This window comes from Macrobrachium nipponense, chromosome 31, assembly GCF_015104395.2.
Source record: "Macrobrachium nipponense isolate FS-2020 chromosome 31, ASM1510439v2, whole genome shotgun sequence".
Taxonomy (NCBI): Eukaryota; Metazoa; Arthropoda; class Malacostraca; order Decapoda; family Palaemonidae; genus Macrobrachium; species Macrobrachium nipponense.
This window is the reverse complement of record NC_061093.1, coordinates 36,829,760-36,845,175: the sequence shown is the minus strand read 5'-3', so window position 1 is coordinate 36,845,175 and position 15,416 is coordinate 36,829,760.

The following is a 15,416-nucleotide window of genomic DNA, read 5'->3' as shown; positions in this document are numbered from 1 at the left end:
GCGAATTCAGCTATAATCTTTTTGTGTCTGGTAAGCCAGTACCCTAGCAACACAAATAGCCAAAAAAACAAAAAATGGTTTTCCGACCCCAAACCCTCCCTATCTGGGCCCCCGTCCGGGAGGTGGTCCCCTTAAGCAATACCTACAGCGCACCGCATTAGCACTGACTGCACTACCCCCTGTACAGGGTATCGTATCTTATCAAGAGAGAGGGAACCTAAAGTCGATGGAAATGCATTCCATACAGAAAAGACTCCTTTGAAGACTTAGATTATTGCTTAATAATTTCCCAGTCGGATTTCCTACCTATGAAATTGTCTAGTATTTGCAGATAATATGCGCAGACTTGCCGGATTAGGGGTAACGATTAGGTATTAAAATGAAAATCGTGAAATGAATAATTGCGTTGAGATATGTAAGGCAAAGATGACGTTAAGTAAATATGTATATTAGTAAGGTTTACATAAACTAGAACCAAATAAATTTAACTAACATGAAAGTTCACATACCAATGATTGGAGGAAACTTAGGCCTACGAATCGACGCTTATCTAAACATAGCATTAGTTACTAAATGTAGTGAAAATAAGAGAATGCTATCTAAGAAATGTTAACAACCAGAAAGAAATACTTTACGTGCTACGTAAAAAATGCTTGTGTATACTATGTTATCTGAAAACTAGATTGCTCTAACAGCTTCTATGGTCGACTAAACTATTCATGAAAATTATTCCAGGATTTAATTCCAAGAAGTGGAATCCTTAATGTATAAACCAGATCTGGCCAGCTATTCCAGCAAGAATTAAATATAAATTGTCTAGATAAAGGGTAAAGAGAAATAATGTTTAAAGACGCCTAAATACAATACCGAATGGGAAATATAGTTCAATAGACTAAGTTTTGAAGATATTGAAGAAAAAACTCTGAATCAGAGGCTTTCAAATAATGAAGATTGTGACGAAGTATGAGAAACGACATTTTAACATAAAATCAATGGCTTATATATTCAGTTGTTGCATAAAATAACAAATTGATCAACGTGACAAATCAGTGGGGTCGCAGGTTGAACCAAATGATGAACGACAGTAGGGACGGAGGGAAGGAGCTGGTTTTTATCTCAAAAAGAATATTATCCTATGATAAAATTCCTCCCACTGGAAGATTGACCTACAGACAGCTTTTCCCGGTGGGAAAACGTTCTAGGACAAAACATAAAATAGGGTCGATTGTTAAGAAAGTCGGAATTCTTCACACCTGTTACGTTTAAAACCGTTTGTGTCCCGTTCCTCTAACCAGTGAATTGGGTACCTCCTACTTGGCAAGACTTATATTACTTCAAAAGTTAGGTTGGAGAAAGGAAGGGAACTACTAGGGGTTTCACAGACAGTGCAAGCACGCTTTTGGGCAATAACTATAACGAACACGCGTATCACTACGAAATTTAGCTATAGTGTATTACACTCATTTCCGTAATTTGAAAGAGTATCATGAATCACTAATTGTAAAGAATAAAGACACCTGTCTCTGTACCAAGAGGCAAAAACTCGATTAGCCAGAAATGGATACGAACACAATAGTACAAAAAAAGCTCCGCCTACCCTCAACCTACACCCCCACCTCAACCCCTCTGCCTCCTCCATCCTTCCCATCACCTTGGCCCCCCCTCTTCTCTCTCTCCCCCCCCCCCCCCGCTCTCTCTCTCTCTCTCTTAGTTACTTCAGTATAAACTTATTTTGTACCACTTTTTTTCTGTATCTATCTATCTAATAATTTACATTGTTGTATATATCTAATGATCCACTCGGTTGTTACCTGCCAGTTGACTGATTTATTTATGCATAGATCCGCTCATATCTCTCTCTCTCTCTCTCTCTCTCTCTCTCTCTCTCTCTCAATCTGTGGTAGTGGTAATGTAAATGGTTATTAGAGTGAGAGATATCTGAATGTATGTTGGAGTAGTAGAATGATAGACACTATGATTGATGGTAAAGCGAGGTTAAACTTGTGTTCGGTTACCTTCTTCGCAATCCTCATTTGTACTCAGGGCATCAGCCATATAGTACTTGTATTAAGAAGGTGAAGAAGAGATGGCCACCTCTCAACATAACTTTCGGCAAGGTTGCAAAAATGCGTTTGTCACGAAACTTTTCAACTTTTTTAGCAAAGGGAAAGCCGCCAATTGCCTTCAGATTGGTTTGAATAGGTAACTGTTATAGTTACTCTGTGTTACAAATAAAAATTGAGCCCTTCTACCGGACATTCATCCGAGTTAAAACCTTGCTTATGCCGATGAATGTTTAACAGTCGCTTTACCATCAATCATAGATATATATATATATATATATATATATATATATATATATATATATATATATATATATATATATATATATATATATATACATAATAAACATTCATGACTTAAAAATCTGTGCTAAGATATAATCAAGGCTTCAAAGCCTTGAAGTTGTTTGCACCCTAATGGGAGAAGGGAGGGTATATTTAATGAATCCCAAAATCTTAATACATTGAGGTTATGGTTGTACCAGATATACATACATAAATATGTGAATATAATAATTATTCTCAACTTCTTTAAGTCCGTACAGCCAATGGCAGAAGCTACATATCGGGTAAACACAGTAATATTAAGTCAACAGCTGTATGAAATTCCGGCTATTAAACCAAACACTGCGGAACTTTCGAAGACCACTCAGCGCATAAGACAGTAAAAAGAGTTATATAGTTGGAGTGGTTGAGTAGCAAGATAAAGTGATACAAAAAAAAATATCTGACAGCCAGACTGAAGGAAGGTATCGGGAATGAAAGTAAAGCAAAATGCTGAAAAGTGCGCTCAGCTAGGGTACGAAGGATTGCTTGATAATGCATACAGCGCACACTGTGCGGTACACTAGCGGCAAAAACCCCATGAGGGATAATAATAATAATAATAGTAATAATAATAATAATAATACGCATCGTGGCGCTATGCTGATAAATGACCCAGTTGTTAAAAAGAGAAGAGTTGTCGGAATCAGTACTTTGTATGTTCCTAATGAAAAGTAACCAATATAGGTTAAAACAAAACTGTTCTGAGATTCTTTGAATAAAATGTGCGTAATAAATTATATAATTAACTGATTCAGCAAGAAAGTGTAATTTTTTTCCATTTATTACAATAAAGGAATAAAATTATTGAATGACATGGTTTTAGTAAAAAGCTGAATTGAACTGATCAAACTCATTGTTACAGAGATACAATAATCATCAGTGAGCAAATGTGCTTTGTAGCAAAAACCCTTGGAATAACAATGCACGATAGAACTAACGAAAGACGTAAAGTATTCAAATGCCAATGCCTTGCAAATAACGTCCATATAAACAAAGTTATGCTTATAAATGAATTGCAGTTTTCCTAACGTAAAAAGAAAAAAAAGAAAAAAAAATAGCATGACAATTCGCAATCTCCCTTAAAAAATGTATGACATAGGTTGTTTTACCTTAACATGTGTGTGAGCACCTGTTTTAGCTTTGAAGATAATTTGCATTTGCTCACTGTTCTCTTTCCAAATGTCATTTCCTACCCAATTTAGAATTTGATAAATCTTGGAATGAATGCATAAGGCAGTGCAGTGCTTTCAAATAATTGTCTTCAAAAGGTAATCGATACCAATACGATCTTCATGGCGTTATTCTTAGCAATGTACTTAAATAAATAAATATAAAAGCAAAATAATTTTTTTACATATATCAGGAAAAATTATAAATACACTAGGCTAGTATATTATCCAAGTACACATTAGTACGTTTTTAAATGTGGATTTGTATTCACAAATCTTTACGGCATCTTTACGGCTATAATGTTTCACGTTTTATTAGCTAATTATATATTCATATATAGAATTACTATGGAAATGCTACTTTATTTACGCTTCTGGTACCTCATTATCTACGGGGATGCATACCTGTAAATTTATATAAAAGATGAAAATTAAAATATAAAGAATATATCATTATATCAGATTTAATATAATATTGGTTATAGCCTTATGTGTTCAAATTCATTAGATCAACACGACAAATATTAGTATTTCTCTAACTAATCATTTATTCATTTTCAAGCAATAAATTTGCAATGGCCATTGATCTAGAATCTAGAGGAACAAGGATTTTGTTTTTATTTGTATTGCAGATCGGCTATTGCTTCGTGAAGTCAATACTTTCCTGCCCGTGGAAATGAACGGGCGACCTAAGTTACAGGCCAATATTTGACCCATAAATTTTGCATTTTTTCTCGCCCGCAATATCCGATAACAAATATTATATTTTTCTTATACCGAATTCACTCCGCAGTTTGTTTAATTTTACAATAGCGTACAAAGAGAAATTGCTTTTCAGTTTAAGGAAACTCTCGGTTTCAGAGCTCGAGAAGAATTTGAGAAAAGGGAAAATATTGATTTATCTTCTTGGAAATCTTTTCAGCGGAAGATGTTTATATCTTCATAATTTTGAACACATTATATATATATATATATATATATATATATATATATATATATATATATACATATATAAAATATATCTATCTATCTATCTATCTATCTATATATATAATAATATATATATATATATATATATATATATAATATATCTATCTATCTGTCTATCTATTTATTCTATCTTATCTATCTATCTATCTATCTGTCTATCTATCTATCTATCTATATATATATATATATATAATTATATATATATATAATATATATATATATATATATATATATATATTTATAGTGTGTGGATGTATGTATGCAGGCATGTATATATGTAACAAGTGCATATTTTGCGTCTGAAAAGAAACTAAGACTATGATTTCTAAACATTTGGAGGTATAAGCAAGAACGTAACACGTAAAGATTACATGGTAAATACGAGGATGATAATCATTAAGGAAAGGAACTAGGAACTTCAAAATCACGTAAAGAGAGGAACCACAAAACAAGAGAGGATTAAAAGCAAAAAAACAATAATTTACAATTCCTTATTTTTGCTTGTAAGCAATATAGGGTTATATATTTAGTCTCATTCCTGTGAAGGATGGTTTGACATAACGATGTGGCTTTTCTTAATAAATGTTTAAAAAAGTTTTAATATTCCTGAGTGTTATATGACTGCTGTTATAGATAAATTATTTCTAATGGCTACATTGATTTTACTTTAATTTTAAGTATCATTTTTCATAATTTGTTAATTTTCAAAATCTCATTAGCCGTGAATGTTATTCAAGAAAATTATACCGTATTCATTAACATACACGTGAACCTATCTCTGTCTCTGCTACAGATTTCAGCTCCAGAAGTTCAGCGGCTGAACAAAACCAGTTCTTGATCATTGTCAGAGAGAGATCACGGCCACCGCGTGCGCATCGATGCACCGAAGTATTCCAGAAAATTATGAAAGTCTGGAATCATCTTGAAGACCGAATGAGTTCCAGCGTCATTGTCACCGATCAGTGTCAGGTAATTAATATAATATTAAAGTTTTCATGGCTGGTTACTTGCGTTATTTAATAGATGTTGGGAATTTTGCTCGCTATAGATAATTTAAACCACCCGTAAGTTATGCATTCTTTTGAAACTAAATTGGCTAATGACTTACTTAACAAACATTTTACCTACTTTAGGAGGATGAATTATTCAACAATGTTGCACTCTCAAGTTTATTTTGTTTCAAAGCTGACATTTCTTAAACAATCTTATGACCGAAGGATTATGGTCTCCAAAATAGCCAGACTAAGTTAGACTTAAAAATTTACTTGATATCAGGGTTGATATTAATTCAAAATATGTTACTTAAAAATTAACTTGATATCAGGTTGATAATAATTAAAAGTATGTTTGTTAAGATATTTTACATTATACGAGGAGACAGGAATTTACTCAAGACACGTTACACGTGGAACTATACTTGACAACAAGTGACCTTAAATCGCTAATTACTAGATGGTGATCATCACTCCAACTTCACAAGATCATTAGTGATTATCCAGAGACAGGCGCGGCTTTAATCTTTAGAGTGGCACTTATGTAAACATCAGAAAGACCGATAATCCCCAGCGCCGAAGAGTTTCCTGATCATTATGGCTATATAATGGTCGCTCTGGGCGTCAATAAGCCTCTACCTCGCAATTAAGCAATTATTTTTTATCATTGTAATGGTATGCTCTACAATTACGGACTGTTCTTGAAATTGAATATATGGTTATACTTAGATATACTCTTTGTGTGGGAATACTTACCTTTTTAACATTTGTACTATGTGAATTACGAAGGCCATGCTCACGTAATCAGTGTACTTTCTCTTTTTCTTGAATAGTATGAAGCTATCGCCGCCCTATTCCGTTCTCTTTACCCGAAATCCTCCGCAGGAACCCAACGCTGGAACATGAATCATCCGTAAGCCAGTGATTTGTGTCTCTGACTTTGGGAATTCTCCAGGAATGCCTCCATAAAAGGGGAAACGCTTCTCCAGTAAGGAAAAAATGGTATTAAAATTCCCCTGTGGTTCTTGTGCAGGCGACAGTCCTCTTTGTAATTACATTTCGTTAGAAAAATGAGAGGCCCTGACCATATGTGAACATTATTAAAGTTTAAATAAATAATGCTCTCTCTCTCTCTCTCTCATAATGCTACTGAATACCGATGTATTTGTTCCCCTTAAATGCCACACTTGTTGCGGTCGATATTTTAAATAAACATTTTTCCAAAGACGAAATTGATATTAAACCTATATTACTACTATAATATTACGTTAGTTTCTCCCAAGTATAAACACTCCCACCCCACCCCAAATTATCCTATGGGCTTATTCTTATAAGGACTTGAACTTCCACGGTTTAAATAATTTAGAGCTTTTGTTCTTTAATTTTTAAACCTAACTCTTAAACGGAATTAGAGCTTTCTTTCTAAGATTTATTCAGAAAGACCACCGTTTTTAAGGCGTATAGAAATTTTCCAGTAATTTAAGAGGCACCTTGATTTCAGAGACAGTGCAAGCACGTTTTTTGGCAATAACTCTGTAACGAACACTCATATCAGAACGAGATTGTGCTATAGTGTATTACACCTAGTGCCGTATTTATAAGGGTATCATGAATCACTAATTGTAAAGAATAAAGACACTTGTTTTTGTACCAAGAGGCAAAAATTCCATTAGCAAGAAATGGATACGATCACAATAGTAAAAAGCTCTGCCTACCCTCTCCCCAACCTCCACCGCCACCCCCGTCCTTCATCCTTCCCTCACCTCCCCTTCTCTCTCTCTCTGAAAGTTACTTCAGTAAACTTATTTTGTATGATTTTTCTATCTATCTATCTAGCTGTCTCTCTATCTATCTATCTATCTATCTATCTATCTATCTATCTAATAATATACAATGTTGTACACATCTAATGATCCAGTCGGTTGTTAGCTGCCAGTTGACTGATTTATTTATGCACTGAACCGCTCATCTCTCTCTCTCTCTCTCTCTCTCTCTCTCTCGTCTCTCTCTCTTTCTCTTTCTGTGTGTGTGTGTGGTAGTGGTACCTACTGTAAATGGTTATTAGAGTGAGAGATATCTGAATGTATGGTGGAGCAGTAAAACGATAGACACTATGATTTATGGTAAAGAGACAGTTATATGTGCATCGGTATAATCGAAGTTTTAACTCTAATGAATGTCCGGTAGAAAGGTTCAATTTTTACTTGTAACAAAGAGTAACTATAACCAGTTACCTATTCAAACCAATCTGAAGGCAATTGGCGGCTTTTTCATGGATAAAAGAGTATAAAAGTTGCGTGACAAACGAATTTCTGCAACCGTGCCGACATTTACGTTCCGTGGTGGCCATCTCTTCCTCACCTTCGTAATACAAGCACTACTATTACTGAGTCCGCATGAGGATTACGAAGAAGGTAACCAGACACAAGTATAACAGTCGCTTTACCATTAATCATAGTGTCTATCGTTTTACTGCTCCACCATGCATTCAGATCTCTCTCTAATAACCATTTACAGTAGGTACCACTTCCAGAGAGAGAGAGAGAGAGAGAGAGAGAGAGAGAGAGATGAGCGGTTCAATGCATAAATAAATCAGTCAGCTGGCAGCTCACAACCGACTGGATCGTTAGATATATACATTAATGTATATTATTAGATAGATAGATAGATAGATAGATAGACATAGAAATAGATGGAAAAATCATACAAAATAAGTTTACTGAAGCAACTTTCAGAGAGAGAAGGGAAGGTGAGGGAAGGAAAATGGACGGGGGTGGCTGTGGTGGGGGGAGAGGGTAGGCGGAACTTTTCACTGTTGTGTTCGTATCCATTTCTGGCTGGCTAATGGAATTTTTGCCTCTTGGTACAAGGGCAAGTGTCTTTATTCTTTACAATTAGTGATTCACGATACCCTTATAAATTACGGCACTGGGTGTAATACACTATAGCTAAATCTCGTTCTGATACGAGTGTTCGTTACAGAGTTTTTGCCAAAAAACGTGCTTGCACTGTCTTTGAAACCCATAGTAGGCACCTATTATCACATGCACGTATACCTTCTTGAAAAATAAAACTGCGCATTCTCCAGAAATGCTACATACATTCAAGCTAAAAATTTTATTTACAAAATATAGCTGTAATTTTGTTTGGATAGAAGGTCAAACTCTAACTTCAAACTTCGTTCGACTTTGACAAATAACTGAACCTCCGCCATAATCTCGACCGGACGAAAGGCCAAGTGCAACCGCTAATTGTTATCAGCCGGCCTGAAACCATTTACGATTCAAAATATATATATATATATATATATATATATATATATATATATATATATATATATATACATATATATATATATATGTATATATATATATATATATATATATATATATATATATAATATATATATATATATATGTGTGTGTGTGTGTGTGTGTGTGTGTGTGTGTGTGTGTGTAGTGGGAATCACGATACAAATGCTAGTGGAGCAAGTATACAAGTATGCAAACAGTAGTATATATAATCTATTTACAAATAGGCCTATACAGAATGTATAGACATTTATTTACATGCTATATATGTTCATGGTTGTTGCTGAGAATTCCTTCTGCTTTTTGTATTAGTTGTTTATACTTTAGACACCCTGTGGCAAAAAATGAGCTCTTTAGGCTACAGTTGTTTTCGCTGCGAAAGTAATTTTAATTTGGTTTAGTAAGGTTGTGTTTATTATTGATGTGATTTAGGTTCTGATGATTCAGCATTAGTTAGTAAAATACCGGACTTTATTCATAATGATGCGTAGAAAACAAAAAAGAAACACATTTTCAAAAAGAGGCAACAGCTGTTGAACGAGTAAAACTTGGTTGGAAAAACTAGGCCTATAAATTTTGCCATACAAAAGTGCACGTCTGTATTACTCTGGCTGGCGATTTCTGTAGCATTTATTGTTAGTACCGTAAATGTATATTATTTAAAGAGATGAAATCGATCAATGCAAAGTTTCACTATGTTTTAGTACAGGAATGGTCCTAAAAGAAGGTATACCGGTATTTGTAAATGCACCAAACTTACTATACTCTTGCTACCTAGGCGCCATCTTGTTCAGGTGGTTTTCCCTTTTCAGAATTTTTTCCATAACTGAATTCTACTCGAACATGTTTTCCATTAAACCTCTTTGTCACTTCGATATAAAATATTTTTCATTTTCAAGGTCAAGCAGAGTTTTTCGGTTTACATTAGGCCTATGGATGGCAACTCTCCCCAGTCACCTGTGCTCTTGCAGTAGGTTTGGCTCTTGCCGAAACAGGACGAGCCCTTTCCAAGCTAAGGCAATCACAGATAGAGGTTAGTTTCATTAATGCGAAGGAAGCTTGCCTCTGACGAATATTTTAATATCTATAAGCTTCGGCAGTCTGGTGACACCGCCAGGTGGCCCACGACAGAAAGGAGCGGAGGAACGCGAAGTGACACCATTCACTGAATAGAATGTTTGATCGTTGAAGCCGTTTTGTTCATGTGTAAATCTTTAAACCCTTTCCAATAATGCCATGAGTATTTATTCAAGTACGTATTTTAACAAGTGTTTGAACCGTAAACGAATGTATAAAACAAATACCCATAAAGAAACCTTCATACATATAATCACAACACAATACAACACAATACACTTTAATCAAAACAATTAATACATGAACCCTGCGCGCGCGCACTGATGACGTCACAAATTCACAATCATAGTGCTCTACGAACCTCGTTAGCTTGTGAAAGGTGTCGTCACCTTGCGTTCCTCTGCTCCTTTCTGTTGTGTGCCTCCGTACGGTGTAATGAGATTGCCGAAGCCTATGTACATTTGATATATTCGTCAGAGACAAGCTTTTACCGCATGAATGAAGCTATACTCTATCTGCGAAAACCTGCTGCAAGAGCACTGGTGACCACCAGGAATGGTTGTCGTCCAACGCCTAACGTTAAACGAAAAACTCTGCTTGAGCGCTTGAAATTGAAGTACGTCTTTATGTTAAATTGACAGAAGAGAACTTTGCTGAAAAATATTAAGGCATCTGAAAGGGAAAGCCACCGGAACAAGAATAAGGTAAGTTTGGTGCATTTTCAAATACCGGTATACCTTCTTTTAGGACCAGTCCTGTACTAAAACATAGTGAAACTTTTTATAGATCCATTTTCACCTTTTTAAATAACGTATATTTACGGTTCTAACAATAAATGCTACAGAAATCGCCAGCCAGCACAATTTAGACGTGCACTTTTGTATGGCAAAATTTATAGGCCTAGTTTTTCAAACCAAGTGTTACACGTTCAGCAGTTGAGGCCTCTTTTTGTAAATATATTTCACAACAAAACGAAATAAAGTAATTCACTTGCAATTCTAACACTCTAACACTCGTGGCATAAATGTGGATACAGCATATTGTCAATTATTCCCAGGCTTTAGCTCTGATCTACCTAGGCCTATGTTTAAACATTTCACCAATAACACAACTCAAGCACCTACTTATTCGTTTTTTTTTAATCCTTAATCAATAATTCATCCATTTGACACTCACTTCCATTAACTTAATGCAAATATTAATACATAAAACTATTATATAATAATATTTACATTAACTCGTCGGTTTCTTTCCTTCTCTCGACCCATGGGTGAATATGTGGTAAGTGCGCATGCGTAGTCGTGACTGGCTGATAATCAACATTTCCGATATCGTTGGCTTAGTGTGATAAATATTAAACTATTTCTTCAATAACATACTTGAATGTTTACATATACAGAGGAATCTTATACCTTCCTTTACAAATAATAAGCATACCAGTTTGTATCGGTAATATGCCAACACAAGCACCCGAAAGACGAGTCTACTTAGATAGAACAATGGACTTTCAATAATTATGTATCATCCCTCTGTTACAGCCAAGGCTACACTCAGATCTGTACCCACGAAATGTTCAGATAATGCCTATAATGTCAGTGCTTCGTGTTCTAGAACACGAAGCACTGACATTATAGGCCTACTGGTTAGATATTTGATTTATTTGGCTTCTTTTGAGCTCACTTTCACATGCATATCAGTTGAAATTATTTTCATATTGTAACTTCTATTTATTCATTCTATCTACGTATTGTTCCCATGCCTTGCAATTAAAAAATACGTCTAGGGTAGCCTTTTGTGCCATACATGTTATCACGCTACAAATGATGGCGGAAACTCAATGAGATTTCAAACTCTTACTTGATAAGTTATTTGGTAAAATACTCCTAAAATTGCCCAATCACTGATCTGTTATAATGATTTGAATGCTCGCGAAAAAAATTATATAAATAGGCAAAGTATTCGGAAAAGAAACCGCAATACCATTGCCATGAATTAATTGAAATTACCCACTATCCATCTGTCCATCCGCCTGTGGTGGTCGCGCATGGTAACACTGCGTCCCGGGCTTTAAATAGTTACGCCGTGTAAGTTTTAGGCAATTAGAAAGACATCTTGGTGTACCGTGCCACTGAAAAATGTTTTAATAATTTACTGTATGCGAATTACACCGTTAATATTCGAAATAGGATATTATTTAAATCCCGGGATGCAGTGTTACCATGCTCAAACACCACAGGTGGATGGACAGATGGAAAAAAACAGAGTATAGTCAGCAAACACCTTTTATTCGCACTCGCATACTATATGTCTATTATTTACCTACAGCGAGATTAATCATTATTATTGACAGCTCATCGTCCGTTTGTGTTTGACTATCTAATAAAATTTCGTCTATTGTGTGTTTGTTGTTTTGGCTTGTATTTTGTAGTTTTTAGACCTAATAAACTGAACGTTAGGTGCTCCGTACGTCAGACTAATGTTGAATTCGTATCTCTTTTTGTATTTGTAATTGTTATAGACTTGAAAGATTTGATATCCTTACTTTACTTAGATACGCCTTTCACTACGAAGCTTGCAAGTTGCGACATTATTTATTGTGATTTAATTACTCTTACCTGTATTTAGATACTTTCGCCTTGCTCGCTTTTCAAATGTGTGTGTGTGTGTGTGTGTGTGTGTGTTGTGAGAACTAATGTTAATCGAAAAGCGATTCATATTATTAAACTCCAACATAATCTATTGAGTATATCAGGCGAGACGGTTTTCTACAGTCATGGTGTGTCAAGTTACCCCAAAGGCTCTTGCTCATCCTGATATTTCTTTGTATTTCACCTCACACAGTATTGGTTGACGTAGCAAATTCTCACCGGTAAAGCAATTTAAAAAATTACATAGCGAGAAATAAGATTATTTTGCATGTTACCGGTCCCTGGAAAGTTCACCGAAATCCACTAAGTCTTATTTTCGTCAGCGACAAGATCCTTTGATGTACATTCAAAGAGAATATGCTGTTGACATTTACCTGCGCAATCAAGAGCCCTTAGAAGGAAGTCAAACACTTGAAGACTTCAAAAGGTCAAATATTTACGACAAAGTAGAGACACGTCTAGCGCCTCAAGTGAAGAAAATGTTTTTTTTTTTCTTTTTAAAGTGTCAAACACTCGGCTGCTCCGCCCCCTCCATGTCATTTTATGCCTGTTTTTCTCTCTTTCTCTCTGCCTCCTCTCTAGGCTTAGGCCTTCTCCATTTCACCCCTTATCTGCTTCTATTTTATCAGCTATATCTATATATATATATATATATATATATATATATATATATATATATATATATATTATATATATATATATATATATGTATATATATGGTATGTTATATATATATATATATATATATATATATATATATATATATATATATATATATATATAATATTAATATATATATATATGTATATATATATATATATATATATATATACTATATATATATACTATATATATATTGATAAATATATATTTATATATATAAAATATATATACACTATATATATATATATATATATATTATATTTTATAATATATTTTTATTTTAAATATATGTGTGTGTGTGTGTGTGTGTGTGTGTGTGTGTGTGTGTGTGTGTGTGTGTGAAAGGTATTCTTATAAATGTAAGGTGGAAGTAGGAACATCATGTGGTGCAATTCATTTCGAAGATTACGAAATTTCCGCGTAACAAAGCAACATGGCAGTCAAAACGGGACATTTGTGAATTCACCCGTGAGCATGAATATTAAAGCTGAATAGTTTGTTTCCAAATCCCCTGAACCCGACAGGCAAATTGTTTATGGTTTTATGCGTGCGACCAGTATCAAATTAAAATTGTATTTCACGAGCCACATGCGTTCTGTTAATGTAGCTGAACGCGATTTAGAGCTGTTTAGGGAACAGTTGACTTCTGAGAATTCCACTTTTTTTCTGACATGCAATGGTTTTATTTAAACGACTTTAAATTAGAACCGTTAACGCTTTCATTCACAGCCATACAACCGTCTTTCACGGCTGGAAGGAGCAATATCAGTGCCGTCTTAGAAAAAGAACTTTTCAATCGGATATCGTCTCTAATGGTTTCGAAGAAAGTCAATGCTAAGTTCAGTATATAGAGGTTTATATATTTTAAAAGAGATTAATCTCACTATTGGAAAACTGAGCAGAATTACATAATAGGCACATTTATATAACTTTTTATATGTAGTAATATATGTTAAAATAACATTAACTCAATGGTGAGGTTTTCTTGGTTTATAGAAGCAAGAGTCATAAAAATAAAGCAAAGTTGTCCTCACGACCCCTTGAGGGAACTTGATTAAAGACGCCCTCAGCTGTGCACACTGATCGCGGGCGACGTTTGCGCTGAAGGCGTAACTCATACGCACCATTATCATCAATCTTCCATGAATCCTAATTAGGATGCTAATTTCGGTCACAGGATTTAGTCGAACGTGTAAGGGAGCAGGATAACGTTGCCATTATTACCTCATACTGCCGAAGGATTCGGTGTAACATTAAGGAGACAAGTCGTCCTTGAAGGGAAGATTGGAAGGTGGAGCATAATCAGTTGATATATCCTAAAAGCGGATGTAGGACGACTTGAATTTGCGACGGTGCTTATAATATATTTCTCCTTATGTGGGCCCATTTTCTAAATAATTTTACGGGACAGCGGGTTGTATAATTACACTAGTTTCAAAAAAAAATCTTGAGAATGGTGGAAATCTAAGAAAAGTTACCTCATTAATGAAAGAGTTCAGGTATACACGAAATGTACACCCTTTACGAAATGTCATGGTATTGCCAGCGTTTAACTGAATTTTTTAGCTGTTTGATGCTTTGAGAAGTCTCTGTAAAGTTTGAAGGGGGAAGAATTCTTTTTCATCCAAATATATTCCTTGCTGAGATTATATGTATATTAAAAGGATTATTTCCGTTTTTAAGACCTTTCCACTACGTTTTCATAACAGTCATTTCAATGAACAAGTTTAAAAAAGAAATCTTTACAAATTGGTTCCGTTAATCCTATGGACATCATATCACAGAAAAACCAGGTGGAGAATTCATTACGGTATTTTGGAGATGGCAACAAATAAGACAAGTAATAGTGGGAATAATTATGATACGGATAAAATGACACATGGAAAGTGAAACCGCAAGTAAAACACGACATTTGAGCAGAAGTGTTCAGACACATTTGACGAATCCTGGCTTCAGATCATGGTTGAAGAAAGAGATATTGGATTTGAAAGGCGTGCAATGAAAAAGAGTCATTTGCTAAAGCTACATCAATTCGTCATGGTAAAACCAAGACCCACATTGATAATGCAAAAAGAAGTGTCAGTTTAACCAAGTCTTAGCCTAGCATAGGTGGTTATATGGTACTATGGAACCTTAACTGAACGTAGCACCAAATTAAGAAATTAAAATATGTAGC